The 12,417-nt window shown below is 37.2% G+C and overlaps 1 pseudogene; it reads left to right on the top strand.

Moving 5' to 3' along the window:
- The first annotated feature begins 11,103 nt into the window (after window positions 1-11,103).
- Window positions 11,104-12,204, top strand: LOC150039578 (E3 ubiquitin-protein ligase TRIM48 pseudogene; annotated as a pseudogene).
- Window positions 12,205-12,417: the final 213 nt, after the last annotated feature.

The raw sequence follows: 12,417 nt of genomic DNA, 5'->3' as shown, positions 1-12,417 counted from the left end.
AGTAAGTTAATATTCCTGTGATTATGTACTGAAAATACATAGCTAACCTACAGTCATTTTATATAATGTGTCAGTGCTGCCATTTTATTGATGAATTTTTGTTAGTTATTTTATTTCAGAAACCTAATCTGTTTTGGTTATTATTAAAGGTGACATTTCCATAAAACAGATAATGAGTACTAGGCTTTTTTTTACCATGTTACCCCTTTCTCTGCTTTCTCTTTCTTGTCCTTGCCCACAAGTTGCATAATTCATTTTTATATAGTATATATCCTATGTAATGATGACATTTGTTCACCTTTCCTCCCAATCTTGAGGTCTCTCTTTGCCTTCTCTAAAAAGAAAACAACAATAATAACCAAAAGAAACAAACATCACCACCACCAAACATGTATCCATTTCCTCACATTTGTTTAGATAAATAGTACTTAGGTGGTCAGAGGAATTGTTTCAATTTTTCCCCTAAGTCTATCCTCCTGCTTTCTATTTGTGGGTAAATGCATAACTCCCTATACAGGATATCACATCTAGCTGTATTTTAGATCTAACTTTCACAAATGAGAGGAAAAGATGTGTATTTTGCCTTTCTGAGTTTTGCTTACCTCACTTAACATTATTTTCTTCTAGGTCCATTCATTTCCCTGAAAATGACGTAATATTATTCTGTCTAATGGATGAGAAAAAAAATTCCACTGTGTATTTTCTTGATCCATTCTGGGCTGTTTCCATACCTTGTCTGCTGTGAATAATCAATCAAAGGGCATGGAATTGCAAGTTTTTTTTTAAAATCATATCAGGAACTTGTATTGTTCTGGGTGAATACCTGGAGAGTGGTATATCTGGATCATAGGAAAAGTATTTGTTTTGTTTTCTGAGGAATCTCCAGAGTGGCTGTACTGATTTGCATTCCTACTAACAGTTCATTGTTTTTATTTTCCCCACACATCTTCACCTATTTGTTATTATTCAAATTCTCAATGTTGGCCACTGAGTAAGATGAAATTTCAGGGTTGTTTTGATTTGCAATTCCTTTATAGTCAGGGATATTGTGAGTTTTCTTTTGTGTTTATCTGACATTCTCACTTCTCTCCTTTTAACTCTTTTGTCTGTTGATTGGTTTACTGGATTTGAGGGGGGTTAATTTATTGAGATTCTTATATGTTTTGATTATCAGGCTTTTGTTGCATGAATTTTTGGTAAAGATCCTCTAGTTTATTGACAGTCTTTTTAATTTAGAAATCATGTCCATTGAAGTTCAGAAACTTTTTAGTTTTATAAAAACTAACCCCATTTTTCAAGTCTCTTTACTATTTGCTGTGCCCTTGGGACCTTCTTCAAAGTTCCTGTTTGTGCTTATAAATTATAATGTTTCTCCTACTTTGTTTTTTCTTTTAGTAGTTTCAGATTTTCAGGTATGAAATACCATCTTAAAATCATGTGATCTCAGGTAAAGGAATGACATTGGAAGAAGAAAAGAAATATGATTTCTGAAATCTTGCCCTTAGAAAATATTTATGTTCTCAAGGCCGTTTACTTTTAAATGTTATGCAAGTTACAGTTTCTTGAGATGAATCATACTTCAGTAATCTTTAAAAAAGGAGTGCTCAAAGTCAAATGAACAGATATGTCAAAATGTATTAGTAAATTATTGTCACATGATAACTTTCTTCCATGTGTCACTCTGACATTCTTTGATGAGATAGGTAAGTGGGAAATGGTAAAGGATATTCTCCTCCATCTCTGATCCTTGTCCAATCAGAATATTAGTTCCTATGTTCCAAAATCAACTCATTAAATATCAAAGATTGTTATATTTGTTACTAATATCTCATTGATATGGAATGAGTACTTTTCTTTGGAATGTGTACTTTTCTTCAGGTAGGTTATTCTTTTATCCAGTTAAATTTATAATTCAGGTGTAAGTTAGAGCATGACAGCAAATGAGAAAACTCCTTCAATAAACAGATAGCATAATAACATAATAAGTAGCTGTTGTATGCGTTTCCCTGACATATTTTTTAATTTAGCATTATTGCATTATAATTTATTTCTTATTGTCTGGGTAATGTTTACAGGAGTTATAGTCATATTTTTCAGAGTAGTGGATACATTACTTCTTGAACATTGATAGCCTTTCTCATATTTTGCAATTATAATTTGTTTTCAATTTGTTTCTGGTTCTTACAAATACATAATCATGGGTGTTTGTCTATATCCTTTCACATTTCCCTCTTAGTTAAGAAAGAAATTTTAAGCAGAACTGTCATCATAAATATTTGCATATCAACTACTAATCTTAGAAGATAGAAATGAACATAAACACTGTAAGTTCATGAATCTTATAATTATTTTAACTTAAGAATAAAATCTACCTTGGCTTAAATCAAAAGAAGAAATCTTGCCATATAATATTCTGTAGAAATCCTAAAAGGACATTTTGTACTGCTACAACGATGTGTGTTATAATTATACACAATTTCTTTAATCATGTCACCTCCCCATTGTTATTTTATTGCAAGTTTGGTTTTCAGAGCAGTGTGAGTGTTCAGTTTGATGTGTGGCTTTTCTTAGCTCTCGTTAAAATCATTTTTCTTCACATACACAGCTGTAACCTTAGAGAATTTCCAAAGTGTCTCTAATCGAATATTCCTTGAATTAGATATCTGAGAACTGAATGAAAAGTATTCAGGGAGAAAGATGCTTACTATAATATGATTCTTACTTCAAAAATTCATTCATCCAGAATTTTAAAAAAGACCCAAGACAATTGACCTTTAGGTCAGAGAAACAAGTCACATTTTATAAAGAAGAATGATTTGAACCTATAAAAAGTATTCTGTAGTTTATCGTTTCACTTTAAGAAATGTAAAAGCTTTAAAATTATAGTAGCTTTCAGTCCAAAGGATACCTCTTTTTGGATAGTTCACTGTAATTTTTTAAAGACTTCAACAGTAATGAAAAGTAACCAATTCTTATATGTGTCTATAGAATAAACAAGCAATCTTACTGCCAGAAATGATTAAGAGTCAGAGAGGTTTTCATTATTCTAGCTGTGGGGCACATTACTTTCTTGGCCAAAGGACTTCATTTCTCAGAAAGTTAAATGGTTGGGAAGACAAAATATAGAAAGTCATAAAATAAAAATTTTTGTATTGTGCTACAGAAGCAAGATATACAGATATTTAAGTATTTAAGAGCACTTAGAATTTTTTGCATGTATGCTGTTGTCGTGTGAATACACAGATTTTGCATGTGAAAGATATAGGCTACAATCCTGCTAGCCTAAAAAACATAGAAAATTAAATCGAGAAGCCGGGTGCTGTGGCTCATGTCTGTAATCCTAGCTACTCAGGAGGCTGAGATCTGAAGATTAGAGTTCAAAGCCAGCCAGGGCACTAAAGAATGTAAGAATTGTCTCAAATTAACCACTAGAAATCCAGAAGTGGCACATTGGCTCAAGGGCTAGGGCGGTAGCCTTGAGTTGAGGGACAATGCCCTGGCCCCAGAGTTCAAGCACCACAACTGACATAAAAAAAGAAAATTGATCTCTAAATACCACTTTCATTTCTGACTCGATACAGTAAGATTTTGTAGAATGACGCATTATATACTGCTTGATCAGTTTCATAGTTATAAGACACCAAACTTATGATTGTTTGTAAACAGAAGACACCTCATCATTGAGGAACAAGAAGATATAAACCTACCACAATAAAGACATGATTGGCTGAAGAGCATTCTAGTCTAGTCATAACACTGTACTACGCCTGCAATACCACACAGCTGCAGGAGAGTGACTGGTACCACTTCTGCTGTTGCCACTCCCACTCCCAAAGAAGAACTTATCTTCCCATATGCATAATAGGATGAGCTCTGCTCTTGTTTGTCTCACAAAATCTTACTGATTAAATAACAGAGTTAAGCTATGTGCTAATAAACTAGTTAGGACTAATGATCTTTTTGTTTGGGAAAATGTATGGACTCAAGAAGATAATGCAGAAAATTTACTGTATCTGACTTTATTGCCTGGTATATTGTATATACATTTATTTGTTTATTTAAAATAGGGAAGGGAAGAGGAGAAAACAAGAACAAGATGATTGGGAGGGAGTGGGGGGAGGGAAATGGGGACAAAAACACAGAAGGGGTATCAATTTGCGAGAAGTAATGCACCTACTACCTGATGAATGTAACTGTAACCCTTCTAAACATTATCGAGACAATAAAATAGAATAAAATAAAACACTTCATATCACACAATTCGATTCTAAACTCACACACATACAGATGGATAGATGGATAGATAGATAGGTAGATAGATAGATAGATAGATAGATAGATAGATAGATAGATAGATAGATAGATAGATAGATATGCATGGCAGAAGAGAAGGGAATGAATGTTTTTATTTCTGTTGTACTTATGGCTGTTTTGATCATTGTCATAGCTGTTATGAACACGGTCTTCTGGAAGGGATTGGAAGAACAGTTGAATTTTCTCTCTTTGAACACTGCTGCCCTAAATCAAGGTATGACCGACACAATTAGAAAAAAACATCACTGTGTAAGTGCTTTATCAAATGATTGACCAACATAAAGAAAAAGTAAATAATTATTATTGAATGCTAAAGCTAGAAATGCCAATTAAATTTAAATCTAGGAATCAAAACTTTTATAGCACACTATTCTTAATGCTGATTCCTTGTATCATGCTAATTTGAAGAAATTATTCTTCAGTAAAAATGCATAATGCCTATGTATACCTGTATTGAATTTAAGGAAACATTACTTTCTCATATTTTGCTGTTAATTCCAAATTATTATTAATAATAATCAAGAATTCTATAGTTGAAATTACAGCCATTTTTCAGTACAGCTTAGATTTTTTGGAAGGTATTTTTAGAGAGTTATTATGCTGCTCTGTGAAAGATGATTCTATGAATTGAATTTTGTGATTGAAGCATGTTTTCAGAGCATAAATAATCACTCCACTAACATTTTTATTTATTTATTTTTTCAAATAGGGGAAAATTTTATGGTATCACTATATCACCGTGATTTTACACAAAATCTCATATTAGATTTTTATACACTTGTGTTAGTTGTAATTTCCTCAGCTTCCCTAGTGACTTCCAACTTTCCTCCAACTTGGTGTATTTCTTCCATTTATTTTCAAATTAAGCAGCTATACATGGTTTATCTATTTTATTAAGATTCTCCACTCTTTCTTTAGAAACTAAATTGAGGTTTCCTGGCTAGGAGCAGCTATGTGTAAATAATTCTTGACTTTTATTTTTATTTTTTTGCTTCTAGAGTTAAGGCTTTCTGAAACCACTTCCTTGAATCATAGATCTAGCAGTAAGCTTTATAAATTAGTTTACAGCTTCATTTAGTCAACAAACTCCAGGGTAAACTCACTTAGTCCAAAAGAATGGGTTTATGTATCAAGAGGAAATGAAGCTCTGTATCTTGGAGACAAATCTAATTGTGGCCCCTGGGATTAGATAGGTCTTGGAAAATTTACTAGCTTAAGCATGAGTTAAGGTAAGTGTTCAGTCTTTGCCCTTTTCCCAAAAACAGTCAGAAAGAAATCTTCAGACAATGTAGGTAAAAGACACTAATCCTGTTACTACAATGTCAATGGCTCTAGTTAACAGAACTTTCATCCTGAAGACATTTGCTACAAACAAGATCAGCCACATCTTTCCCTTGATTTACCCAGAAATCATATGCAATGACTCATTTAGTGATTTATTTATTTATTTTGAACTGGTGGAAATCCCAAAACTGATATGGAGCTTTCCTTTTATTTCCCCTCACATTCTTGGCCAAATTCTACACTATCACAAAGGAATTTCCTGACCATTATAAACAGAGTGACAGTACCAACTGGCTGGAATGACCCCCCCCCAGAATAAATTTTAAAATGTTCCCTCAGTTCTATTCAATATTCTTGCATAAGTTTATATCTGGGACACTGACAAAGGAAATCTCTGCCTTACAGAGTACTACTTCAGGTTAAGTATGTTGTGTTTTGTTTAATGAGACAAAGCAATGAGATTTTTATTAAAGAATTTATTTACATTGATTTTTACATCACATTTCAAATGATGTATTTAACAAACAAGTATTCAAGAAGGAAATCTCTATATACAGTCACTGGCACTTAGATTTTAGAACATAATTAAAATTAGGCTGAGGATTTGTATGTCATATATACATATTAATCTATGTAATAAAACATTATGTCTATAGAGTCATAATAAATTTTTATGTCTATATAGTTATGTTTATATTTTCAGTACCATGCCCATAACATTGGGTATGAAAATCTTGAGTCCTTGCTCTTGTACAGTTTGGATCTAGTAGCCACATATTAAAGATACCATGTGCCTTTTGTTCCTTTGGTCTTGACTTCTCTCACACAACATGATTTGCACTAGATTCATCCATTTACCTGCAAATGCCATTATTTTATCTTGTCTGTTGGCTATGTAGAATTCCATTGTATATATATACCACATTTTCTGTATCCATTCATCTTCAGTAAGGCATCTGGATTGTTCAGGCTAGATGCCCAGAAGTGGTATGGTGGGATCATAGGGAAGGTCTAATTTCAGTTATTTAAGAAACCTCCACACTGATTTCCAGAGTGGCTGAACTAGCTTAAAATCCCACCAGCAGTGAAATAGGGTTCCTTTTTCTCCACAACCCCTCCAGCATCTGTCATTGTCTGAGTTCAAAATCTTGGCCATTCTTGTTGGGATAAGGTGGTATCTTAGGGTTGTTTATATTTGCATTTCCTTTATGACCATGGATGATGAGCATTTTCTCATATGCTTTTCTGCCATTTTAACCTCTTCTTTTGATAAGTCTCTCTTTAGTTCCCTTACCCATTTAGGGAATGATTTGATGGGTTTGAGGGGATTCGTTTCTTGAGTTCCCTGTAGATACTGGATATTAAGCATTTGTCTGATGTATTATTGGTAAATATCTTTTCCCAGTTTTTCATTTTCTGCATGTGGCTGCCCAGTTTTTCCAGCACCAATAATTGAATAGGCTGTGTTTCTTCCACTGTATATCTTTGACTCCTTTCTCAAGTACAAGTTGAGTATAGGTTTGTGGTTTTATTTCTGGATCTTCTGTTTCACTCATCTTCTGGTCTCTTTTTGTTCCAGTACCATGCTGTTTTTGTTATTATAGCTCTATAGTAGAGTTTGAAGTCTGGTAATGTAATACCACCTGCATTGTTCTTTTTCCCTAGAATTGTTTTGGCTGTTCTAGGTCTTTTCTTGTTCCATATGAACATTTGGATTGTATCTTCTATTTCAGTAAAGAATGTCTTTGGGATTTTGATGGGGATTGCATTGAATTTGTATGTCAATTTTGGCAGTCTGACCATTTTCACTAGATTGGTTCTCCCTACTCATGAGCATGGGATATCTTTCCATTTCCTGGTGTTCTTTAATTTCTTTCGTTATACCTCTTATAGTTTTCATTAAATAATTCCTTTTCATCCTTGGTTAATTCAATTCATAAGTATTTTATTCGTTTGAGGGATATTGAAAATGGGATCATTTTCTTGATTTAACCTTTTGTTTGCATATCGTTGGTGTACAAGAAGGCTACTGACTTTTGCAAGTTTACTTTGTATCCTGCCACTTTGCTAAAGTGGTTTATTAATTCTAGGAGTTTGGGAGTGGAGCTTATTGGGTCACTCAGGTAGAGGATCATGTCATCTGCGAATAGAAACAGTTTAATTTTTTCTTTCCTTATGTGGATCCCTTTGATGTCCTTATCTTGCCTTATTGCTCTGGCTAATGGTTCCATCACTGTATTGAAGAGAAGTGGATAGAGTGGGCATCCTGCCTAGTAGCTGATTTTAAGTTAAATGGTTCCAGTCTTTTACCATTTCGTATAATACTGGCTGTCGGTTTGTCATATATAGCGTTAATTATTTTAAGAAATGTACCTCTTATTCCTTTATTTTCCTAGTGCTTTCAATATGAATGGATGTTGTTTGTCAAATGCCTTCTCCACTTCCAGAGAAATTATCATATGATTCGTATCCTTAGCTCTATTGATATGATGTATTATATTGATTGACCTGTAAATGTTAAACCAGCCTTGCAGCTGTGGGATGAAGCTTACTTGATCGCAGTATATTTTTCTTAATTTGTTTCCGGATTCTGTTGGCTAGTATTTTATTGAGGAGTTTTGTGTCCATGTTCATTACAGATAGGTCTGTAGTTTTCTTGTTTTGTTGGGTCTTTCACTGGTTTGTGGATGAGTGTGATAATAGCTTCATAAAATGAGTTTGGTTGGCATTGCTCCTGCTTCTATTTCTCGGAAGAGTTTCAAGAGTATAGGTGTTACTTCATCTTTAAACATCTTGTAGAATTCCATAGTGAAACCGTCTGGAATTGGGCTCTTTTTGTTTATCATTTCTCTGATTGCTTCTGATGTTTCATTGTATGAAATTGGTTTGTTCAGTTTGTTTACCTCGTCATTGTTCAATGTGGGTAGCCTATATTTATTTAAGAAATTATCCATTTCTACTACATTTTCTTGTTTCTTTCAATTTAGGCCCTAGTAATACTTCTTCATAATGGACTGAATTTCTTGGATATTGGTCATGATAGTTCCAGTGGGTTCTCTAATCTTGATTATTTGAGTCTCCCCTCTCCTTTTCTTGATTAACCTTGCCAGGGATTTGTCAATTTTGTTGACTCTTTCAAAGATCCAACTTTTGGATTCATTAATTTTGTGTATAGTGTATCTTATTTCAATCTCTGATAATTCTGATTTTCTTTTTGTTATTTCTGTCCTTCGAGTTGTCTTAAAATTAACTTTTTCTTGCACCTCTAGGTGCTTCAATTTCTTCTTTAGGTTATTTACCTGCTCTTCTTCTGTCTTTTAAATATGGGATCCTAGTGCAATAAGTTTGCCCCTTAGAATGTCTTTGCTGTCCCTTAATTTCCTTTGTAATGTCTCTTGTCATTATATTTAAGAAACTTTTGAATTTCTCCTTTGATTTGACCTGTAACCCAGGAGTTATTCAGATGTGTGTTGTTCAGCAACCAGGTGTTTGAATGTTTTTTGACTTTATTTTGTTGTTCATACCTAGTCTGACTCCACTGTGGGATTATATCAGTCCTCTTGTATCTGGTTAAGTTTTCTGTATGAACTATTATGTGATCTATTTTGGAGTATGTTCCATGTGCTGGGGGAGTAAATGTGTATAACAATAATATTCTGGTTATGGACTGTACCCTTTACTAATATGTAGTGGCCATCTTTATCTTTATGCACTGATTTTATTGAGAAATCATTTGTGTCAGAGATTAACATTGCTACTCCTGCTTTTTTTGCCTGGTGGGTTTGAGTGGAAAACTCTTTCTATCCATTCACTTGGAGTTTGTTTCTGTCTTTGGCAGAGAGGTGGGTCTCTTGGAGGCAACATATGGATGGGTTTTGTTTCTTAAAACAGTCTGCTCTTCTCTCTATTTGATTGGATTGTTCAGCCTGTTCACATTTAGGAAAATTATTGTCCTTTGTCATAATTTATTTTTATTACTTTCTTTCTCTTTTTTCCCCTTTTCTGTTTAGTGATTTATAGGTGATTTCTTCTTCATGGGGTTCTTGCTGTTCTGCAATTAGTTCTTCATTATTTAATATTTTTGCAATGCTGGTTTAATGTGCATATATTCATATAGCTTCTCTTTGGAATGAAATATTCTTGTTTCTCCCTCAAATGTAAATTCTACTTTCATAGGATATACCAGTCTGGATTGGCAGGTATTGGTCTTCATGGCATGAATGATATTTTTCAAAGCTTTTCTTGCATTTAGGGTTTTCCTGGAGAGGTCAGAACTTACTGTAAATTTTTCCCATTGTAGTATAGCTCTTTCTTTGTTTTTGCGGTATTTAAGATCAGCTCCTTAGTTTTCGGGTCTGGTGGTTTTCTATGATGTGTCTAGATGAGTTCCCTCTAGGGGCTTGCCTGATTGGAGTTCTGAAGCCTTCAAAAATGTGAGTATTTTCACTTTTATGGTTCGGGAAGTTCTCTGGTATGATTTTGGTGAATAAGTGTAGCATTCCTTTATTAAGAAACTCCATCCATTTGTCCATCCCTATTATAAGAAGATTAGATTTCTTGGCTACGACTGCCAGGCCCTGGAGTTGTTTTTCATGAATTCTGAATTCTTTGTCCAGACTGATGATTCTGTGTTACATCACTTGCATTTTATGTTTGGTTCCTGATATCCTATTCTCCATCTCAGTCAATCTGTTGCTTAATGATTCCATTTTTATTTGCATTGCAGACACTGAGCTGATCACACCTGCAATGAGCAAATTAATCTTTTCATCTATTTCTCTTCTGAATTTCAGGAGCTCCTTGTTAATTTCCTCCTTATATTCATAAAATTATATTTGAAATTCTGCTTTAATCGATTAAGTCATATTTACAAACACCTCCTTGAATATTTCCTATCTCCTCAGGTGTCATTTCATGCGATAGCCACATTTCTCTCCTACCTGCCTTCTTCTTTACTTTGGGGATTATTAAGACCTCTGTGAATTTATATATGCAGTGATTTGTCCTTCCGTTTTTCTACGAATTGAACACCATTGCTGTAGGATCGCTCTGTGGTCATTAGAGACAGATTTTATTTGGTTTGCAACAGGTACTGGAAGAAATCTGTGTATACATGGGGTTATGAACCAAATTATTTCAGCGGCTGACAATGTAAGAGTTTGGAGCTTTTACTTGAGTGTGTCCCGTCAATCCTTGAGGTTGTGTGCGGATGCAGCAGCTAGCTCTCAGTCCAACTAGTGGAGTAAAGGACACATACATCATCAAGGGTGACAATTTAACCCACGTGTCTCCACCTGGCTAGAAAGAAGCCCGACACCAGCCAGATACCCTACCAGCTGGGACCCCTCCCACAGAGCCGGCCTCTTTACAACCTCACCTCTGCGGCCATCACTACCGGTTGGCTGGACGGCGCTCCCAACTGGCCTACCGGTGCGGTGCGTGCTGAGGATCCCTGCGGGAGAACCTGCCCTTGGGGCCGTTTTCCGCGCTCTCTGAAGGGCGAAGATGGAAGCTGAGCTGGCCCGAGCCTTCCAGGAGGAGGTGAGATGCCCCATCTGCCTGGACACCCCGATGGTCCCGGTCACCGTCCAGTGCGGCCACACTTTCTGTCGCCCGTGTCTCAGCCTGGCCTGGGAAGATGCCATGACCCCGGCCAGGTGCCCTGCCTGCAGGGAGCCCTCCCAGCGAGGAGAGCCGAGATCCAACGTGGTGCTGGGCAGTGTGGTCTCCCTGGTGCGGAAGGCCAGCCTCCGTGGGTTCCTGAGCTCCCGGGAACACAGGTGTGGGACCCACGGCGAGCCAAAGCAGATGTTCTGCGAGGAGGACGTGAGCCCGCTCTGCGGGCTCTGCTCCCAGGCCCCGGAGCACCGGGCTCACCGGCACCAGCCCATGGAGCGTGCAGCCGCCCACAGGCGGGAGGCCATCTTACAGCTCATGGAGACTTTGTGGGAGAGGAAAGAAGAGACCCAGAGGAAGGTAGAGGAGCAGAGGGAGATCATGAGCCCGTGGGGTTGGATTCTGCACCTGCACCGGGCGATGACCGAGGCGTTTTATGCCACCCCGGGGCACCCTGGTCTCCGGGAGGGGGACAGGCGATTTGCCCAAGAGTTACTGCTCGACCTAGAAAGGAGGACCTCAGCGCAACTCCAGACAACCGAGGGGCACCTGCTCGAGGAACAGGGTCACCTCAGGAGCGTGTACCAGGAGCTGATGAGGGCCTACCAAAAGCCGGATGTGGAGCTCCTCCAGGACTTCAGGGACGGCCTGGAGCTGGGAGAGTGTGCCTTGCTCTTCCAGCCCCAGACCCTGGAGCCGTTGCTCGGCCCCCCTAGAATCGGCGAGCTGGTGGAGAGCCTCAGCCCGTACCGAGTAGAGGTGTCCTTCGGCCCCTGGACGCTGAGCCCACCTCTGCTGGCAGCTTCCAGGGAGCAACTGGGGAGGCCAGCTTCCCGTTCCCAAAGCTGGCAGGTGCAGGGGGGGCGGGGCCTGCCCGCACCTGGCCCCATGGCCCCCTGCCTGCATGTGCAGGCGGGTGGCCTGACCGTCAGCAGGTGGCCCCTTCACTGTTTAGATTCTACCGGAAAGGTTTGCTGTAATTTAGGATGACAGCTTTTGAACTGGAAGTCATCTTGTTATCTGTTTAATGAGAAGCTTTAGAATGATTTCCAAATTTAATAAACAAATACATTAAAAATGAGCTTTTGGTGTTAAAAGATTGATAGTAGCTACAGCCTCATAAGGATGCTGACTTTACACAATAAAGTAAATTTGCGGGTTGTGATAGTTCTGCAGTGTGTAGATTTTTTTGTTCAGTGCTTG

This window comes from Megascapheus bottae, unplaced genomic scaffold, assembly GCF_031878675.1.
Source record: "Megascapheus bottae isolate mThoBot1 unplaced genomic scaffold, mThoBot2.hap1 HAP1_SCAFFOLD_175, whole genome shotgun sequence".
Taxonomy (NCBI): Eukaryota; Metazoa; Chordata; class Mammalia; order Rodentia; family Geomyidae; genus Megascapheus; species Megascapheus bottae.
This window is presented reverse-complemented; position numbering and strand designations above follow the sequence as displayed.